The following is a 21,867-nucleotide window of genomic DNA, read 5'->3' as shown; positions in this document are numbered from 1 at the left end:
AGTATGGACAAGTTCAAGAGGCTTACTAGCTGACCCTTCTTTTTCCATGAAGTGAACTCTGGTTTGCTTACTAATTTGACATGGTTTGCATATTGTATTTTTTGGGATGTTGATATCTGGAAGATCACAAACAGCCTTGAGTTTGCATGCTTTTCTTATTTGAGAAAAGCTTAGATGTCCCAATCTTCTATGCCACAGCCAGTTTTCATCATTTTTGCTTAGATAGCACTGTTGTTGTCCTCCTTTGAGTATGTATAAGTTGTTTGGAGTTCTTGTACCTTTGATCACAGTCTCTCCTGTATCAAGTTCACGAACAACACATCTGTTTGATCGAAACACCACTTCATTTCCTTGATCACACATTTGACTGACACTCAATAGGTTATGCTTTAAACCATCTACATACATAACATTTCCAGCTTTAACCTTTTCTTTCAAGAAAACAAAACCTTTACCTTTTATGATAGCTAGAGTGTCATTTCCAAATGAGACATTATTTTCCTTTTCTAAGGCATTATATGAGTGAAGTTTTTCTTTGTCACATGTCATGTGTTTGGAGCATCCACTGTCGATGTACCACTGATTTTCTTTTCCTTCTACATACAAGGCTATACCACATCTTTCTGTTTGAGATTCTTTCCTTCTCCATATCTTGGGATTTAATGGAATTTTCTCCTTTTGAGGTGTTTGCCGAAATTTTCTCCTGCATTCAGATTATTCATGACCAAAGTTATTATAGATTGAGCATTCTATTTCATTTTCAAGAGGAGAAAAGTTATTATAGGAACTTCTCTTGATCCCTGTTACATTCGTTTGATTTCGTGCTTCTCTAGTCATGATGGTTTTGTAAGCAACACATTGAGTAGCTTTGTGCCCAAAATTATGACATGAAAAACATTGCCCATTAAAGAAGTTTCTGCGGCTTTCGAATTTATTTACCTATTGATTGTATTTTCTATTGATATTCATCTTTGGAGAAAATTGAGTATGATTTGCTTGAGGTTGGTTGTGGCTTCTATTGATATTCATCCTTGGAGAAAATTGACGATGATTTACTTGGTGATCAGCTTTATGCCTTTGCTGATGATTGTCATACTATTCACTAGTCTTTTCTGCATCAAGATAGCTTTTGGTGGAGGTTGACGGATTTTGTGATTGAGATGCTTCATCAGTATATCCAAGACTTGTCTTTATCAGAGGAGAACGCTGAACTTTGATAATTTCATTTAAAGTTTCTGATCCTTTAGCAAATATAAGATTGAGAGATTTTGTTTCCTCAAGATCTTTTCTTAGACCCACAATTTCACATTCTAGTTTTTCATTGTTTTTTTCTTTTTCAACAAGTTGGTATGTCAAGGTATCTATGATCATATTCTTTTCTTCTAAGCATATTTTGAGTTTAGAGATTTCTTCATGAAATTTTTCCTCTTCTAAAGCATCCCAAAAATTATCATCGTCATAATCCATGAGAATTCTATAATCATCACTATTAGATAAACCATCACTATCCTCTTCTAAACTATCCCAAAAATCATCGCTATCATAAGCCATGAGAAGTTTGTAATCTTGTCCAGTTTCATCTTCATCACTATTAGATAAGCCATCACTATCTTCATGAGTATAGTAACTCCTTTTATTCACAACTTGTTTCCTATTCCCTTTTGCATATTCCTTTCCTTTTTCATATTTATCTTTATGAGGACATCTGGTAGCATAATGACCGACTCTGCCACAAGCAAAGCATTTGAAAGGGAGCTTACCTTTAAACCTTCCAGAACCCCATTGAATCTTCTTGACAAAATTTACCTCATCCTCTTCTTTTGAAATGTGTCCTGATTCATTGTTTTCTTCCTTTTCTTTTCCTTTTGCTGAAGCTTTAAATGCGGCTTCTCTCATATCTGATGGACCTCCTTTTCTCATCTCAAAAGAAGTTAGGATTCCGTGAAGTTGTGTCATAGTGATATTCTGCAGATCCTATTTTTGTTTCAAATTTAGAAGTCAAGGATCTCAAAATTTTCTCAACTAAGGTAACTTCCTTTATTTCTTCACCCTCATTTTCTCAACTAAGGTAACAACCTCATTTATACGTAAGAAGTAACTAGCTATACTTTTATTGCTATGCATCTTAAGAGTTTCATACTAAATTCTGAGAGTTTGAAGCTTAGCATGTTTTACTTGAGAGTCTCCTTCGTAGCTCTAAACGATTTTGTCCCATATCTCTTTGGATGATTTGAGTTGCATTACTTTGACAAACTCTGATTGTGACAAACTTCCCAATAAAGTATTGATAGCTTTGGTATTGGTTTCATATTTCATTTTACCTGTCATGTCTGTAGGAATCGCTGTTGGAAATCTATATCCTCCTTCCACAATTTCTCAGACATTTGTTCCAAGAGATTGTAGATAGGATGTGGCTCTTATTTTCCAATAAACAAGGTTGCTCCCATCGAAGAATGGTGGTCTAATGGGTCCCAAGCTTTCGTGATTATTCATCTTGATGGATCTCCCTTCAAGCGATCAAGCTTCTTTTGAAGGAACTGATCTGATACCAATTGTTGGAAATAATACTAAGAGGGTGGTGAATCAGTATTATCAGATCAATACTTTTATTTCCCAAACATATTTATATAAACTACTTCAGTGAAGTGAACTAGCATGTACATGCAACTATGATTAAAGAAACCAACGTATATCTACAGAACTTGTGATTTAGACAATTTATCATGTGTTGATCTTAAACCAGTACATCAGTAACTTATTAGACAATGCAGTAAAAGTGGAATAAAGCATCACACATAAGCAACACACATGAACACCAAGATTTAAGGTGGAAACCTAATGTGGGTGAAAACCACCTGCTGCTGTCATCTCTGTCTTCTTTTAGTAATAATAAAATATGTTTACAATCTTGTACTAGTGCAGACTCATGCTAGTATGCAAGCACCCACCTGCAGAAGGCTACAACCTTCTCTTGTTTTCTGGCTTCTACTGGAAGGGAGCTGCAACCTCCTAGCTTTTGTACTAGCCGATATGATTGCTAGTACGTAGGCGCCGAACTACAGAAGGCTACGACCTTCTTTCTTCCTCCAGGGATCACATTTCATGAATTTTTAGATTGGACACTCCTGGATCACAACACCACAATCTGAAGGCCACGTTTCATCCAATTTTCATATTGGACCCATCAAAACTTTTTAAACTTAAACTGCATCAACCAACATTCAGTTAATATGAAAAATTAGATCACTGGCACTAGAACACTGTGCTGAACCCAGAACCCTGCATCATCATTCAGAACCAGCTGTAACCTCAAAAATCATGCATTAGAGTGTATACACTACTTGGCTGAACATAAACTGAATGTATATGCTACTTCCGTTAATCAAACCTATGTATATCTTAAAAAACTACTGCAAACATAAACTTTTCAATCAAGTCTGTACCAACCAACAATATATTGAATATCTACTGTCAACTTACAGAGCTTTACACAGGCAGTGACAGAGATCACTTCTTCTCACTTATGCAATCAATCAATCAAATACCGGCCTCCTTATGCATTCGGTTTTACATTCAGATCTAAGAAGACTTCATTGACAGACAATAGTAAAACAATAGCACTGATCTGATAGATCAATCATCAAGATTTTTCTTTTGCATACGCTACTTGGAAGAGCCAAACCAGCGTGTATACACACCTTCATCAAAGCGAACCAACATATAGATATGCAAATACTTACTTCAAAAATTCGTTGCACCTCCAGACTTTAGACAAACCCAGATCACGATATTTAAAGAATAAAACATGTGTACATAATCAAATCTAGCCCACTATCAGATCATTCAATAATAATAAGCCATTATGATCTTGATCCATAATTAGATCTCATCCATCATCAAATGCTCAGGTGCATATTTAGTCTAGGTCAAGAAAAGCATCAAAAACCCATAACATGTATATTTTCTTTTGATATGACACTTTATAAGATATTCATTACTTGTGCACTTAGCCCTTTGATCTTCTCCTCCTTATATACTTAGATTCTTTTTCAATACCTTGGACTAAAACCACTTAGGACCAATACCTTGGACCAAATTCCTAGGGTCAATACCCTAGACCAAATACCTTGGACCAATACCTTGGACCAAAATACCTTGGACCAAATACCTCGGACCAAAACCTTGGTTTTCCAACATGTACACGCTTTTCCTCCTATGGGAGTGCACGTATACGTATACGCTCCTTTTGTTTTGTGGACCAGCATGTATACACTATTTTGAGTAAGTGGACCTGTGTATACTTCTTAAATTGCTTTACATCAACCTTTTCCTTTACATTCTTTATTCTGATCAGTATACCTAAGTTTCATCTTCCTGTTCTTCTGTACCAATGTCTGGTTACTTTTGAATAGACCTGTTACACTATAATTTTCCATATTACTTCTGAAATGATTCCTTTGAACTGCTATGCATTCTGTCACATCTGATATCTCTCCTGTAGATTCATCTAGTTACCATATACAAGTGATTTGTTCTGCTATAAATGGGTTTCCATTAAGTACAACACATGTATCATAATGCCAACACTGACTAGCTTACAGGAGGAACCAAGCATCCAGAGGCTAGAGATATAAGCACGCGAACTCCAACAGCGCTATGACGAAGTTAAGGGTACAACACGAACTATTGCACTGACACAAAGGTCAGCCAACCTACAGGAAGCCAAGCAGCTAATGGAACAGGTGGATGCAGCGCTATACAAGGAAGTAGTGATCAAGGCACGATTAAAGGCCTGGCTGGAGGAAGCTTACACAGTCATAGGAAACATTGAAGGAAAGCTTGTGACTCTACAAGCGACACAACAAAAGCTTCAGGCTAACAGCAAATGAGCAGTAACCTAGAAGACAATTGAAGATGCAAAGCAAACAAGAGCTCAATGCACTACCGAAGTTGTGGTCATCCAGGTTGAGCTGGACGGACTTCGCACAAAGATATCCGTGCCTACTGAGTGACTTGAGGGCGAGTTGCGATGTTTGTGTTGGTTTCCTATTGGGAGCGAGATCCCCCAAGGGCAGTTTTGGGGCTAAAAGCCCATGTTTAAGTCAATTTTTGTAATATAATTGTAAAGACTCCACATTTTGTGGTCGCGAAGTGTGAATGTATTATTGGTCAAAAAGGGTAGTCCGCCCTTAGTTTTGTAAATTAAACTTGGCTGTAAGAGACCTAACCATGGTCTACGGACCATGGGATTGTATAAAAAGAGCTAAGCTCTTAGTAGTTAGAGAAGAGATAAGAAAATGGGAGATCATGTAATAGAGTTATATCTCTAAATAAGAAGTCTAAGTCTTGGGTCATAGAATAGGGAGAGGCTCTGTAGTTGAGTAAGCGAAGGCTTAGGGTAGAAGTCCATAGCTAAGTGCATAGACCCCTGTAGCTGTGTGCGTAGGGTGGATAGAGTCTGTAAATACTTGGAAGATATTAATAAAAGGAGTTATTATACAAATTCTGTGTCTTTGTTCTGTTGATGCGTTTGGATATTTTATGTATGAATTTCCTTTATTATGCTAACATGATGCGCAAATGAATACAACCACATTGAATAATTGAATGCAATTAAGAATATCTTCTTGCGCGGTGATAACTTTAAGTATTTGATAAGATAAGCAAGTCACTTAGACTAATTGGAGAACTTGTATGGCACGCTGCTCTAAAGTACCCGAGCAGAAAGCTAGGGCTGCGCGATGGTCGATCATATACTTTCACGAAGGTATTGAAGGCCGGAATAGAGGATTTGTCTTGCAAGCCCTAGAGCAAAGTGACCTATGCAAAGTTAAGGATATAAGGAATCAAACGACATCACAACCATCTCACGGTGCGAAAACTTGGTTCCAGCATCCCCCCATACTCTTTTGGGTGAGACTTCGGTCCGTGCTCTACGGGCTGATGCTGAAAGGGCCAGTAGTGTAGGGATTTGTTTGGCTAATTAACATTGAACCTGAGTCAGGCCCCCTCAATCCAACAGGCTCCAAACTTCAAATGACGGAAAAGTTTCAAAGGGATCTTGTAACAGCTACAACACTTGGCGATTCACTAGAAGAACCCAGACTTCTCTGTTTAGGTCTAACTTTAAGCATAGAGCCTAGCCTTTTGGGAAGTATTGTCTCATCCTATAGATTACCTTAGCTTATTTACTTATCCTAGTTATAGATTTAGCTTCTCCTATTCATATTGTATGCTTAACACACTTCACAAAACTACTCAACATTTAGTTGTTTTGATTAGGGAGAAGGATAATATGAGTTTCATGAGTTTAATATGTTGAAAGCGCTAATGTTGTATCTTGTTTTTCTCTACTGCCAGCAAGCCTATGCAATACCCTAGTGGAGTCACTTCAAGGAATCACAAGCATTGCTTCACTATCAGTAGGCCTGTTCAACACCCCAACAAAGTTTCTTTCTTCAAATCTCTGTGCCAGAAGCATTTCTCTTCTTTCACCCTTTATTTATTTTACCTTACTATGTGCATTTAAATTTTATGGGTGTTTATTTCTCCAAGGGAAGAAGAAGGATCCCGACTTATTTTATGAGAAAGAGAGGGTTTCCTTGTTTTGCAGAGACTCTTATGTATGTTCCTTTGAAATTAGTTTGCTTGCTTAAGTTTTATCCTTTCCTTTCTCTACTTGACTGAGTTGACACATTAGAAACCAATCAATATAAATGGATCATTCAAGGAATGAATATCCTATAATGGATACGAAGATCATAGATCTTCTAAGGATTTCGTTCTGAATGAGTCGTATTTTCTATATGTGCATCATCGAACTTTATAGATATTAAGGCCCAAATAAAAAAAGGAGACCAAAATTAAGTTTTAGTTGTCACAATGCCCTCTTTTAAAACTTTCACCACATTTCCTCATAGCTAAACAAACACTTTACACACAAAATCTTATTTATGTACAACAATCGAGAAAGGAACACATTCATGAGGAAATAATATAGTTGTAGGTAATGTAGTGTAATGAAGAAGAAGATACCAATCAAAGATATAATAATGTAGGAAAGTTTATGCAATGAACTGTAATGCAAGGATAAGAGATAAATGAATATAAAAGATGCAGAATGCCTATATAAACAGTGCAAAAAAGTACAACAAATATAATAAAGAAAGAAATGCAACTAAACCCAAAGCCTAGTATAATAAAAAAATAGGTTAGGTTCAAGTGAAAGAAAATTGTTGGCTTCAAAACATGCACATGAGAGATGAGGGGTTGATCAGTCACATAATTTAACAGGCATAAATATTTTGGTCATTGATGATTCCTATCTTGATAATCTGAATTAAAGGTTTCAATGTTGGGTACATTCGTGAAAGATATGCACTTCAATATTGGATTTGATACAAGAGGTTTGCATCAACATGAATTATTTAAACCAAAATCCTTAATCTAATTAGAAACCCAATGTTGAAAATTAGGAAAATTATCTTGAAAACATTGAACATCTTTCAAGGATGTGTTTACATCTAATGAAATAATGTGAAGAATAGAATCTTATAGAAAAATTCTAACCTAACCTAGTTTGAGGATCTTATTAAGATCGCAAGAACCTGACATAACCATCAACGAAAGTCAAAGTGCCTCAACTCCCTAACAAGTCCTTGAACTTTGAAATTTTGGATGGTTAAATTTTGAGGGTACAATCATATCAGGATTTTCCTACAGACAAATGTCATCAATTATTTCAACAAGATCATTATTAATCAAATGGAAGATATTAGAATCAACAGTTTCATTGGACATTTCAACATAACCAAATAGATCACCCAATTCATGAGATTCTCCAAGATTTATAATTGGAGATGCATAAATTGAAGTGGTTTCATGAACAACCTGGAAAAGTGAATTAACATCATCAGAAACTAGAAACTGTGAACCATAATATTTTTTTTAATGATTACATTATTTTCATCTTTACCACGGGTGACCTTAGCACCTTGTTTCAACTTCAAATCTGATTACTTAGATGGTGAATTTGAAGAGCATGGAATATTTTCATCATCAGTTATTTCATTACATGTTGTAGGACACAAGGGGCAGTGGGCCGAGGAAGGAATTTTTGTGAGATATTCTTCTTTGATCAGAGTAAATCTCATATCTAAGCCTTTCATATCCAAGTCTTCTTGAGAAATCGAGAGATCGACAGATGTGCCACGGGATTCATCACCATATATAATAATGGGGTTAGTTTTGTTAGGATGATGGTGTCCCAATCCTTTATCCTGGTTAATATATTTGGTTTCATTCGACTTATTATCAAGATCAAAATATCCTTGAACAATAAAGAATTTAGGAACATCAGCTTGACATAGAGAAATTTGAAAGAGGGAAGAGAGATGGATTTGTATTCATTATTTTGTTCCTTTATTTGTGATATGTGACCACCTTGTATCGGATTTCCATTTGGACCAACAAATTGAGAATCAACAATATCTAAAACGACTACTAGTGGAGTGGATTGATCAAATGAACTGAGGTACAAGGAGCTAGGAGGTGTAAATGATAGAGGATGAAATGTAACCCTTGAAGAAATAATGTTGTTAATCAATTCAAATTCATGGTTTAACTAATAATAATTAATGTCACCTCGAGGAATCAATGGATTAGTCTTAACCTCAGGATCTATGAATTTATTAGAATATTCTAAGTTCTCCTAGAGAAAATATTGATCATGGAAAGAAAATGAAGGTGGAAGAAGCGGATCAATAATTTCATCTTTAGATTTCGCAACTCCAACATTGGCACAAGAGACCGCTTTATTTTGTAAGGACAAAGGAGGAAGAGAAGGGGTAAAAGAGGTAGTAGATTCCACCTCTGAGATTCGAGGTGTCTTGTGACTAAGAAAAGTTTGAAAAATAGAATTTTGGATGAGACATGTTTGATTTGCGATTTTAGTATAACTATCAATATAAGATGACCCATTATCAATAGGGAATTTATATTCAAATTGTTTCAAAGAGATTTGAACCAAATGTTGAAACTTTGAGCATGATTTTCCTATGTGGGTAGAAGAGGAATAAATTTATCAATCATCACCCTACCTGAATTTTAAATTAGAAGCCACCATAGGTAGTAGATAATTGGATGAGAATAATTTAATTGATAAATTTCTGCGAGAAAAATATCTTGTTTCCATGCAAATTGATGGAATAAAAGAAGAACCTTTATGAAAAAATGAAGTTAGTCCATGTGAAGAATTACTCACTGTCGGTTATGATCAAAATAATGTTAAAATTTTAGAAATCAAACCCTCTTGAAATCTAAAAATCAGCCCTTTACTTTCAACTGATTAAAATGAACAATTTCTCACTGTTTTAAGGTAGAACATTGATGTTTTTTCTTGGGATTACAAAGAAATGAAAGGAGTCCATCCCTCAATCTGTACACATCATATATACATCAAAGAAGACCATAAACCTATCCTCTAACATCAAAGGATAATGAACCATGCACTTAAGGATATTATAAAGGAGGAATTGCAAAAATTGTTAGATGCAGGCTTTATTTATATTATTTTTGATAGTGAGTGGGTGTCACCTTTAGTCATCACACCAAAAGGTAATGGAAATTGTAGAGTTTGCATTGATTATAGAGAGATTAATAAGGCTACTACTAAAGATCACTTTCCTTTACCCATTATTGACTAAGTTTTGGATGCTCTTGTAGAAAAGAAACTATTTTCATTTTTGGATGGTTTCAACGGGTACAATCAGATCCAAATCAATAATGAAGACCAATATAAGACTACTTTCACCTACCCATGGGGGAAATAATTTTCATATAGGGTCCTTCCATTCAGGTTGTGTAATTCCCCTGCCACCTTCCATAGGGAGGTATTGAGTGTTTTTTTTTGATATTGTACGTGACTCAGTTGAGATTTAAATGGATGACTTCACACCTTATGGAGATGGTTTCCAGGAATCCCTCTATAAGTTGGGAAAAGTTTTGAAAAGATGCATTGAAATGAATCTCTCTTTTAGTCTATAAGAGTGCCATTTTTTTATGAATGCAGGAATTGTTCTATGCCACTTCATTTCTAAGGAAGGGATTTAGATGGACCCTAATAAGATTGCAATTATTAGAAGGGTTCTTGTTCCCTAAAAATAAAAGGATGTTAGGAGTTTCCTAGGATTAGCTAGATACTATAGGAGATTTATCAAATATTTCAATAAAAATATTTCACCTTTGTTTGGTTTACTCATAGAAGACTCAGATTTATGTTGGATAGACCATTGTCAAAAGGAATTTGAAGATCTTAAGGAAAAGTTAACAAGTGCACGATTTCTCAGGGGCCCAAATTAGGCCTTTCCCTTCAACATTCACATAGATTCATCATACAAAGTAGTGGGGGAATATTTGGGATAGTTGGAAGGTAAGTTGCATTATGTTACCTATTCATTGAAAACTAGCTTTTGTCTATGGTACAATCCTTGACTAAATTCAGACAATACAGTACAGGGTATCATGTTTTTGTGCACATTGATCATGCAACCATTAAAAACTTGATGTAAATGCTTGAATTATTAGATGGTTATTGTTATTACAACTATTTGATCTAACCCTTCTTGACAAGCCATGAAAAGAAAATGTTGTTGAATATTTCTTGTCTAGACTAACCCTATTTGCAGAGAATGAAGAGATGGTATATTATTAGCTCCTAGATGAACACCTATTTTCCATATTATTGTTGTCGCATTGGTTTTTTGATATAGAAAACTTCATGGTTTCTAGTCAGTTCCCTCCTGATTTGTCTTCCAAATAAAAGAGAAAAATTGTAAGAAAAAAAGTGCCCCTTATACCTAGATTGGGGGTAACCTCTTCATATTGCGACCTGATCAAATATTAAGAAGATGTTAAGGGATTATGAAGTCTTTGATATCCTCTCAACATGCCATGATGGACCTTGTGGGGGCCATTTTTCTAATAAGGGGATAACCTTTGAAATTCATCAAGCAGGTTACTATTGGCCTACCCTGCACCAAGATTCTAGATGGTACACTGCTTGGTGTGATGAGTGTTAGAGAACGAGGAAGCCTACACAAAGGGGTGATATGCCCCTACAACCTCAAGTAACTTTTAATCCATTTGAGAAGTGGGGCATGGATTTCACTGGACCTATTGACCCCCCATCTAGATAGAAGAAGTATATCATTGTATGCACATATTATATATCCAAGTGGGATGAAGTGAAGGAAGTCAAGGAAACAACAAAGAAGAAAGTGGTAGAATTATTAAGGGAGAACATTTTTACAAATTTGGTTTCGAGGGAACTAGTCACCGACGAAGGAATCAATTCACATCTAACTTGATAGAGGGGATAATGAGATAGCATCACATCAGACATAGGAATTCCACCACATATTACCCTCAAGAAAATAGGTAAGAGGAAGTGACCAATAGAGTGGTAGAAGGAATCTTAACTAAGGTCGTTAGCAACATCAAGATGGATTGGGAAAATAGTCTTATTGAGGCAAATTGGGCCTATAATACTACATGAAATAACACCACTATATTCACCCACTTTGAGTTGGTCTATGGTAACAATGTCTTGCTATCCATTCAATTTGATTATAACACATTGAGGATGGAAGCACAACTTGATTTTGACATCACAAATTTTTAGGAAGAGAGAATGCAATAGTTGAATTCCCTTCATGAACTCAAGTTGCATGTTGGCATTACAGCTAATGTGTTGGCCTTGGTTTCAACTTGGATGTTAGCTTGTCACATGTCATAATGTTCTTCTCACCTTATGTCATCATGATTGAGTACATAATTAATGTGCCTAGCTAGGTCATGGATAGGTATTGTAGGTGCCTTGATGATTCTAGAGGAGGTGCAAAAGGTTGCACAAGGTTTAAAGAAATTACAGGAAGATGGAAAAGGTTTGCTAATGCTTGTGAGTGAAGTTTCTAGGTAGAAAACACAGGAGACACATGCTATTGATTGGAGGAAGGTTACAAATAATTATTGAGGTTGTTGTGATCTTATTAAGACTTGTCAAAGCTTTGGCAGGTCTTAAAGGTGTTGGAGAAGGCATCCAAAAAGTTGGAGGAGCTTTGACAACATTTTAGGGCATGATAGCAGGGTAACATAGGTTTTCTTTGTAGGAGGAGCATTACTACCTAGGAGGATATTCCAAATGCCACTATAGACGATCTACCTCTCCGCTACCAGAGGCATACTACAGGAGTTCCTGGTCCTATTAGTTGTTTGCCACAATGAGTAGCACATGCTATTGTATGTTACCATGATCACCATCATACGTAGTGACTAGCTTGAGGGCTACATTTTTTTATTTTTGATGATGTATCAACATGTTCATAAAATAAAGGCCATGGGGCCTCATGTCATTGAATGATTTTTTTTTGTAAAATCCACACTTATTTACATACTTTTATCTAATGAAAAACCTACTACTTCTATTTTTTATTATCTTATACAATATATGAATGAATATTGCATTGATTTCTTTAAAAATGTTTTACAAGTTCCGATTTAACACATAATTAGCTAATGTATTTATTAATGTGTTTAAATTTATTGTAATATGTTGATACTCAATACAATCAAATTCTTGTTCCAAGAGACGAACTCATAAAAACATGCTTAACATGGGAGCAATTTTGACTAAATAAACACCATTAAATGTAATACCATGAGTTGTGAATATAACCTAACAATCAATTGATGAATTCCAAATTAAACGGAATAAGATAATAGCCCAATCACTGCACTATATTCAATAAAATTGTTCGTTGTTTGACTCAGGCATATCCCATAAATAGAAACTAACTCATCTATGGGTGAATAGATGACCTAAGATGCAGAAGACAAATTCTGAGTACTATGACTAATGCCATCAGTGAATTCAATGTAAGTATGGGGGGATGTTGACATTTACAAATCAAGTGTAAAAAATATAAGAAATAGAAGTAGCAAAAAAAATCACAAAACCACTAAAAGCTATCATATGAAAAATTATGGTAAAGTAATATACAAATGTTTTACCAAAAAATCTAAGCATAGTATTTCTTTAGGTAGAGACCATTTATGGGCTTTTCCAAAGGGATTCCTTTATATTCCACTAGTTCATATGCCCCTTTTACCACTGCACGTTTTACAATATAAGGGCCATGCCACATAGGATCAAATTTTCCATCACCTAACTTATCTTGCTATTGATCGTAGAGCAAGACTAAATTACCTTCTGCATACAAACGAGGTTTGAAATTTTGATCATGATGTGCTTTAGCTTGTTTATTTTGTTCCTCGCTAGCTAATGTAGCATCACGACGTGTCTCATCGAGACGTGATAAGTACATAAAGTTTTCCTCTTCAGTAGAAGTAGTTGGTAATAATTCAATTACCATTTTCAAAGACATTATCTTGCATTCAATTAGTAGAACTGCTTCCATGTTGTAGACAAGTTGGAAAGGAGTAAACACAATTGAAGTTTTTTTGTAGTGTGGTATGCCCACAAGGCTAGATGTAGCATTAGGTTCCATTCTAATTTATGAGTCCCAATAATATGTTAAATCATGGTGGTTAAAACCTTGTTAAATACTTCCACTTGGCCATTTGGCTGTGGGTAATAGGGGGTAGAACTATCATGACGTAGGCCTAACTTGGTGGCAAGATTGATCATCATATGGTTTTGAAAATTGCTACCATGATCCATGACGATAGCTTGTGGTACTTCGAACCGAGCAATTATAAGATTGAACACGAAAATGGATGTAGTTTCACTGTCATCCTTGTATGTAGGCATCACCTTGACCCATTTTTTAAATTAATCTATCGCAAGGATAATATACCCATGCCCCCCTACCGAGTGAGGGTTACATGTAAGAAATTCAATGCCTCATTTAGTGAAAGGACCGACATCAATGATTTGGATGAAGAGGATTTGGATGTGCATGCATTTGTCGATAATTTTTTTGACAATTATAACATTTACAGACTGCAGTTATAGAACCTTTAAACATAGAAGGTCAGAAATACCCTATACACAAGATTTTTGGGTAGTGGAAAACCATGACATATGAACACCACAAGCTCCATAATGGTAGTCATTCAATGCCTTTTTGGCTTTTTCATGAGTTAAACATCATCGGAAAATAGAATCTGCACCATGATGATAAAGTGGGTTGCCAATCATATTGTATTGCTGGGATTGGTACCATATTCGTCAACAATCAGTTCGACTGAGTTTTGGACAAAATGTCTGGGTTTGGAGATAAATTATGTTATCTATGTACCAGGGATCTAAAGTGCTGATTAGAAAGAGAGATTCATCTGGAAGAGAATCTTTTGCCATGTTTTCATTTTTAGTATGAGGAAAGTCACACAATAACTTAGTAAATATTAATGATTTCTTAGATCTTGATTGAATGAATTCCAAATCGAATTCCTGTAAGATGACTATCCATTTGGAATACTTTCCCCCCATCAATTGTTTAGTAAGAATGTAAATCATGGGGTTCCAATAAGAAATTATAGTAGTTTTGCGCAATATAATGTAGTGACAGAAATGTTGGACAACTTGAATAACCGCCAAGGAAATTTTTTCCACATGTACATTTTTTTCTTCAGTTTTGGTAAAATTACGACTTAAATAATATATCACATTCTCTTTGTTCGACTCATCTTCCTGAAATAGGACCATACCAATGTTGGCATCAGATGCTACTAAGTATAAAAACTAGTCTCGGTGATAATTAGGAGGATGCAATATCGGTGTATGAGTCAACACATATTTAAGTGCATCAAAAGATTTTTGAGCCACTTCATCATAGATAAATGGGATTCCCTTTTTCAAATTCAAGTAAAACCCTTAGTTAACTCGACATAGTTATGGATAAATCGACGTAGAAAGTTCACTTTCCCTTGTAAACTTTGGAGTTGGCATAGATTGGAAGGAGGTAAATTCAAGATAGCCTCAACATTCAATGGATTGACACGAATGCCTTCCTTTGAAACAAGAAACCCTAGCAATCAACCAGATTGCACACAAAAAACACACTTATGTGGATTCAAGTGAATATTGTAATAACGACATCTAATGAAAATTTCTCTCAAATGCATTGGATGGTCTTCTCGTCTCAACTAATGAGCTGGAAATTCATCTAAATATGGTTGCAAAATATGCTTGATATTGTGAAATGCATAAGACATAACCCGTTGAAAATTTGAACCTGCATTCATTAGCTCGAATGGGATTTTTCGATAGGAAAAATTCCCCCAGGGGAAAATGAATGCGGTTTTATGTTGATCAACTAGAAGTATTTTGATTTTATTATAGCCAGAAAATATGTCCATAAATGAAAATATTTCATTTCCGACACATTCGTCAAGATCGAGATAGGGAGAAGGATAATTTTCTTTTGGAAAAGCCTTATTGATATCCCTATAGTCGATACATAATCTAATGGTTCCATGTTTCTTGTTAACATGCATGATATTGGATACCTAATAAGTTAAGGGAACTGGGTAAATGAAACCCGCTTTGAGTAGTTTCTCAACCTCAATTTTAATCGTAACAACTTTTCTTGGATGCACTAGACATAATCGTTGTTTGGAAAGCTTGGTATCTTAGTAAGTCTTGATTTCGTGTATTATAATGCTTGGATAAATTCGTGGCATTTCCTCATCGAACCAGGAAAAAATGTCGTGAAATTATTCAAATAGGGCCTTATATGTTCAAATTTCTTCAATTGAGCACAAGGAACCTAGGTGAATATTTTAAACAATCCTTGTTTTAACTGAGATGACAATGGAAATGATCGTAGATATATTCCCCAAATTTCTTTCAGTTTTAGATTGAAATATTGAAATGGGTGATTTTGGACAATTTACTATCTCCGATGAAAACATATTCGAAAAATCATTCTCTATTTTGTCAAGGCTAGGTAGAAAGGATGAATGATGATGCTGATCATTCCATTTCATTTCATCTAAAGTCATGACCTCCATGATACTTTCATTAGTTGGAAACGTATCATTGAAAGGATCGGTGAATGAAATTGGTTCTAACCAAGGCAAAGGAGACTAATATTCATCAATCGTATCCGCTCGATGAATATCTGCAGATGCTGGGTCGGAAAACGATTGTATTGCCTGATAAGCCAATTCAAAAGGGATCAAAGGAATCTCACTACCATAGGAGGATAACTCATACTCTAAAGGAACTATCCATGGATAAGGAGATTTCATAGTGCTTGATGTAATCATGTTTACCTCGGAAAAATAAGAAGGAAAAGTCAGTGGAGGCATTACAAAAATTCCCATCAATGATGAGTCTTGGAGTAAACCAACACCAATATCTTCGTAAGGAGAATTCATTTTTCCAACAAATGGTATGCTACCCGCATAGTTAGGGTCTAAAATGTAGTAAGAAAACCGATCTACTTTGAAAATTTTTCCCTTATGAGGAAATTTTATCATTTGAAATAGTGACGAGACCAATTTTGACATAGCATAGGTCCAACTTTAACCAAAAAAAAGGTTGTAATCTAGCTGAGTACCCACAACTTCAACTTCAACTGCAACTGTTTTTCCCTCTAGCTCTATGGGCAAACCATTCAGGATCCCATATGGATAAAAAAATCTTCCATCAAAGGTTATCAGAGTGGTAGGTAATTAATTAATAGTTGGAGAAGCTAAATATTTCCAAGAATAAATCAACATAATGCACTTAGAAGCTCCTTCATCAACAATTGTGCAAAATGCTCATCTAGTTTTAATAAAAACTGTAATTTGGATTGCGAGTTGATGAGGGAGTCTCAGAATATGGCTCTCAAGATCAAAGATAATTAAGTTAGAATCCTATAGTTCAATTCCTTGAACAAGCTGTTAGATAGGTACACAAATACCTGCAATAGGTATCTAAGGTATAGCTTGCCTAGTAGGCTGAACAAGTTGATAAAGCAGCATTAGTGGAGCACCTGGACCATACTATTGATTAAAGGCAAGATTCCAAACTGTGTTCATCCTAGAATAAGGAGTTCCAATTATAGTTTGATTTATAGTAGGTTGACCAAGGCTAGGTTGAGGTATCTGACCATAGGTTCCAGTAAAAGATTGGCCCTAGCAATAAGTTGTCCTCTAGGTGGAGGATAAGGTGGTCCCCCCCCAGGCTAGTAATAAACACTAGTCAGGGTTACTTGAGGGTTACTTGAATTATGAGACACCATGTGAATATGTTGATCTGATATCGTAAATGCTTCAAGCATGGAATTCATGCTCTGATCAGTAGATGTAGATAAACCAGATGACTAAGTAAAAGGTTGAGTAGAAGAAGTAACTCCTGAAAATTTTCCAGTAAGTGACTGGTACTCAGGAGGCACTAATGGACCACCATACAATAGTGATTCCAGGGAGCTAGTAAACTGTTGGAAATACTAAGAGGGGGAGGGTGGTGAATCAATATTTCTTTTTTCGACTATTGTTTTACTAGTTAAAAAATATATACTCATAACACTAGATGAACAACAAGAATAATTGCTTTTATTAATATAAACTGTGCAGTAAAATAGATACAATATATAGATGGTTGTAATCAGTTTCCAAGCACCAAATTGGACTTTGGTGAGGTTCCAACCTCCAGAGCTCCAACTCTATTTTTCCAAGGTACCAATCATGGACTTAGGAGCACCAACTCCTAAGGAATTCTATCCTTCCATTTCCTAAGACACCAGTCCCAAAGACTTCTATCCTTCCTACTTCTGAGGCATCAACCCCAAGGACTCCAATCCTTCTTACTTCTAAGGCACTAGCCCCAAGGACTCCAATCCTTCTTACTTCTGAGGCACTAGCCCCAAGGACTCCTATCCTTCTTGATTTTGAGGCACCACCCCCAAGGACTCCAATCCTAATTATTTCTTTGGCACCAGCCTCAAGGGTTATGACCCAATCTTGTCAAGGTTCATTTGATAGTAATGTTCTGCTCTCAGAACTCTTCTCTATTGAGTTCTGTTTGATTATAGTTTCACTGCAGTCTCCAAGCTACAACATCAATGACAACTAGTCTTCTTATGAAGTAGTCTTACCAATTCTTCATACTGCCAACAGAGAGTGTCCAGTACCATTCATGACTTCTGATAATGTCTTCACACAGCTTTAGTTAGTCTATTATTAGTCGTACTAAGCTCTGCATAAAGAACAAATTTCTGTTCAAGCTTATGTTCTCTATTGGCAACTTCTACCCTTGGACTGTCCGCTATCTTGTTGGCCCTTCGGCCCTCTTTCCATTCTCCTGGATCCTCTCACTGCCTCTGTCTCCTCCAGCTTATTTCCATAGCATTCAACCACATTTTCTACTCATTTTTCTATGTTTTTTCTATTTTTTTCGTTCCCCATCCCTCTATCTCCCGTTTTCCTCTCTTCGCTGACCCTTTAGCTTCCTCAACGCTTGCTGTCATTTCCTTAATGCTCGCTTGCTTCTTTAGCTTCACATCTTTCGGTTTCCTTTGTATATTCATGCTCATAGGACATGTTGATTCAAAATGGTGATGACTGAGTCATACGCAAAGAACACATATACAAAAAACTGCAACAACACTCTTGTTTTCTCATGATAGTAGGCATACATAGGGACGACATTGTTTAATAAATAGCCACATCCCAATCACAATCGCAATTGGCTTGATTCAACCTCCTAAACTATATTTTAGGCCTCCTGATCTATCAGAAGCGTTATTGTATTGCATTTTTTCCTCAAAGGCCCATGCATGCCAAAATATCAGAGAGATAATGGTCTTCCCCTTTGGGGACCCAAAACATTTGAAAATAATGGTATTCCCCTTTTGGGACCCAAAAACCCTTCAAAATGTTAAAACTGCAATTTTCCACCTTTTACACAATCTTTTACAGCAGATCTAGATCTGATCGATCGGACGGTTAGGGTCCAATCGTAGTATCGGAAATCGACATCACAAGGCTCTCAACTATCGGCACCTTTCCTTTGGTCTGATGCGATATTGTTGGTCGCTATCAGTGATCCGAAATAGTCGCCTCAATATATACATATATATATATATGTATATATATATATATATATGTATATATATATATATGTATATACATATATATATACATATATATAGATATATATATGTATATATATATATATATATATATGTATATACATATATATATACATATATATATATATATATATATATATATATATACATATATATATATATATACATATATATATATGTACATATATATATATATATACATACATATATATATATATATATATATACATACATATATATATATATATATACATACATATATATATATATATACATACATATATATATATATATACATACATATATATATATATATATACATACATATATATATATATATATACATACATATATATATATATATATATATACATACATATATATATATATATATATACATACATATATATATATATATATACATACATATATATATATATATACATACATATATATATATATATATACATCGCTTCGATATGCCAATGCGATACATATATATATATATATATATATATACATATATATATATATATATACATATATATATATATATATACATATATACATATATATATATATATATATATATATACATATATATATATATATATATCGCTTCGATATGCCAATGCGATACAAATTGGCGATCGCAAGTCATAAGGGTTTGGGCCGCTCCACTTAAGTGATGCGATAACACCGCCGGACCCGATAGTACTCAACACTCCCTTTCATAAACTTTCAAATCCACCCTTTTGAATCCGCTAAGTGTTTTAGCGCGATTCCCTTTGGAAATGACTCTCGGTGATGCGACGAGGACATACACATAGGGCCGATGCGATTGGGTTCTACGGACCCAATGGCAATAAAACTCCACTCTATAACCGCTTGAGGTCCAGATTCTCTGTTAAACGTGTTTTAGCCCGATACTTAGCGTATTTTGGGTATTTTCCCTGCGAAACTAGAATGAAATATTGCGCTCACTAACCAATCGTTTTATGCAACAATTCACTTAAAGAAACATGAAATACATAGGCCTGCATTGATATTGCATGGATTTAAAAGGAAAACCAAACATTCAAGGTCTCCACGTGTTGTTCAATACATCTTACATGCAACACTGTTTTATTACAAATAAACAATACAGAGTCTTGGCCTAAGGCCAAATTACATATATTTTAGTCTTGGCTCTGAGAACTCAGTTTTGGCATATATATATTACATATATATATGGCTCCTCTTGTAGCTCCTCTTGCCCCAATGTGGCTCCTCTAGGTTGGCAGTGTCTTTCAAAGACCTCCTTGCATATATGAATGCCTCTCTTTCTCTGATATCTTGTGATATGCTTTGATCTGCCTCCTTTGGTAACTCCTCTTGCTTATGGCTTGGCTATCCTGATGGCCTTGCTTCTATCTCTTCATGGATCTGCTTGGCTTCCCCTTGGCTTCATGTCATTCTCTAGTATCTAGAATATTGCCATATTGAGATCAATGACAACCTAGGTCAACAATTTCCCCCTTTGTTATTGATGGCAATATTCTTATTCTCTCCTCCTTTGACATCAATGGAAAAGGAGAGCTCTGGGACTCCCCCTATAAAATTTCTTATGTTCTTCATGAATGGTAGATTTTCATGGGTCTATGACTCCTCCTGTCATAGTGCTCTTCTTCTTTTTGCTCAATATAGAAGGATTGATTCTTTATCATCAATTTGCACATTATTCCCTCTTCATGTCTCAGAACTACTTTATCATGGCTTCAACAATGCTTAATCATGCTCTACTTCAATGCTTACAATCAGATTTCAAATCGCTATACACCAAGTGTCCAAGTCTAGGATTTTATGCTTCAATTCATATTGTTGTCTCATATGCAGAATTGAGAGGCCTTCATAAGTCCAAATCAAGAGAAAATTGCCACTGAGATTGTCTTTTTTGTTGTCTTTCTTCAGATCTGAGTTCCTTTGTGCTCTTGTACATATCTTTTCCTTGTGTTCTTGTACATATCTCTGCAGATTCAGATATCCAATCTGTGACTGTCCTTTAAATTTATTCTACTGATTTGCATCTTTTTGCAATGCTTCAGTTTTTGATATATGTTGCCAGCTGCTCTTATTTCAATACTCCATTCCAGATGTATCTGTTTGGTTGAAGATTGCCTCCATTAGTGTCCAGAATTTAACTGTTCTCACATTGAATCCCTGAGTCAAGACATAAACTTCTGTGATAACAACACCATAGTTGTTTGCTCTATTTCTTTAGTGTTAGATGCCATTCTCTATTGTTCCAAATACTACTTAGTGATTAAGTGGAAAGCATCTTTAACAACAGTCCAAGGAATGGTTACAGGATCATATTCTTGAATGGAGTACTCCTGAGAAATGATCTTCATCAAAGAATGATTGTTAATATAGCCCAACAAGGATTTCATCAGGACCCTTTTCACTAATAGCTTCCGCAATAGTAATCATGAATTTCAGGCTCCCCCTAATTGTATGCATCATCTCCTTTTGGTAGAGTCTTCCCATCAAATGCTTTGATTGTCAAAATTTAGGCCAATGATATTTGTTGTTGGCTGGAGATCTCAAGGGACTTTCGGACTATATTTGCTTTCTTCTCCATACTTGTGTAACTTTCTTCTTTTGCATGGTTCTAGCTTGTGTAAGAGCCCATGTTAAGTTACAATCACGTGCCATATGAGCAATGTTATGACACTTGAAGCATTCTACATTGTTCATGAATAAGAATTCATTATTTCTTCCTGCA

Source organism: Pinus tabuliformis, chromosome 5_2 (assembly GCF_031772625.1).
Source record: "Pinus tabuliformis cultivar Carrire ecotype Pingquan chromosome 5_2, CPIR1, whole genome shotgun sequence".
Classification (NCBI taxonomy): domain Eukaryota; kingdom Viridiplantae; phylum Streptophyta; class Pinopsida; order Pinales; family Pinaceae; genus Pinus; species Pinus tabuliformis.
The sequence above is the reverse complement of the archived record's forward strand: the minus strand, read 5'-3'. Positions refer to the sequence as shown.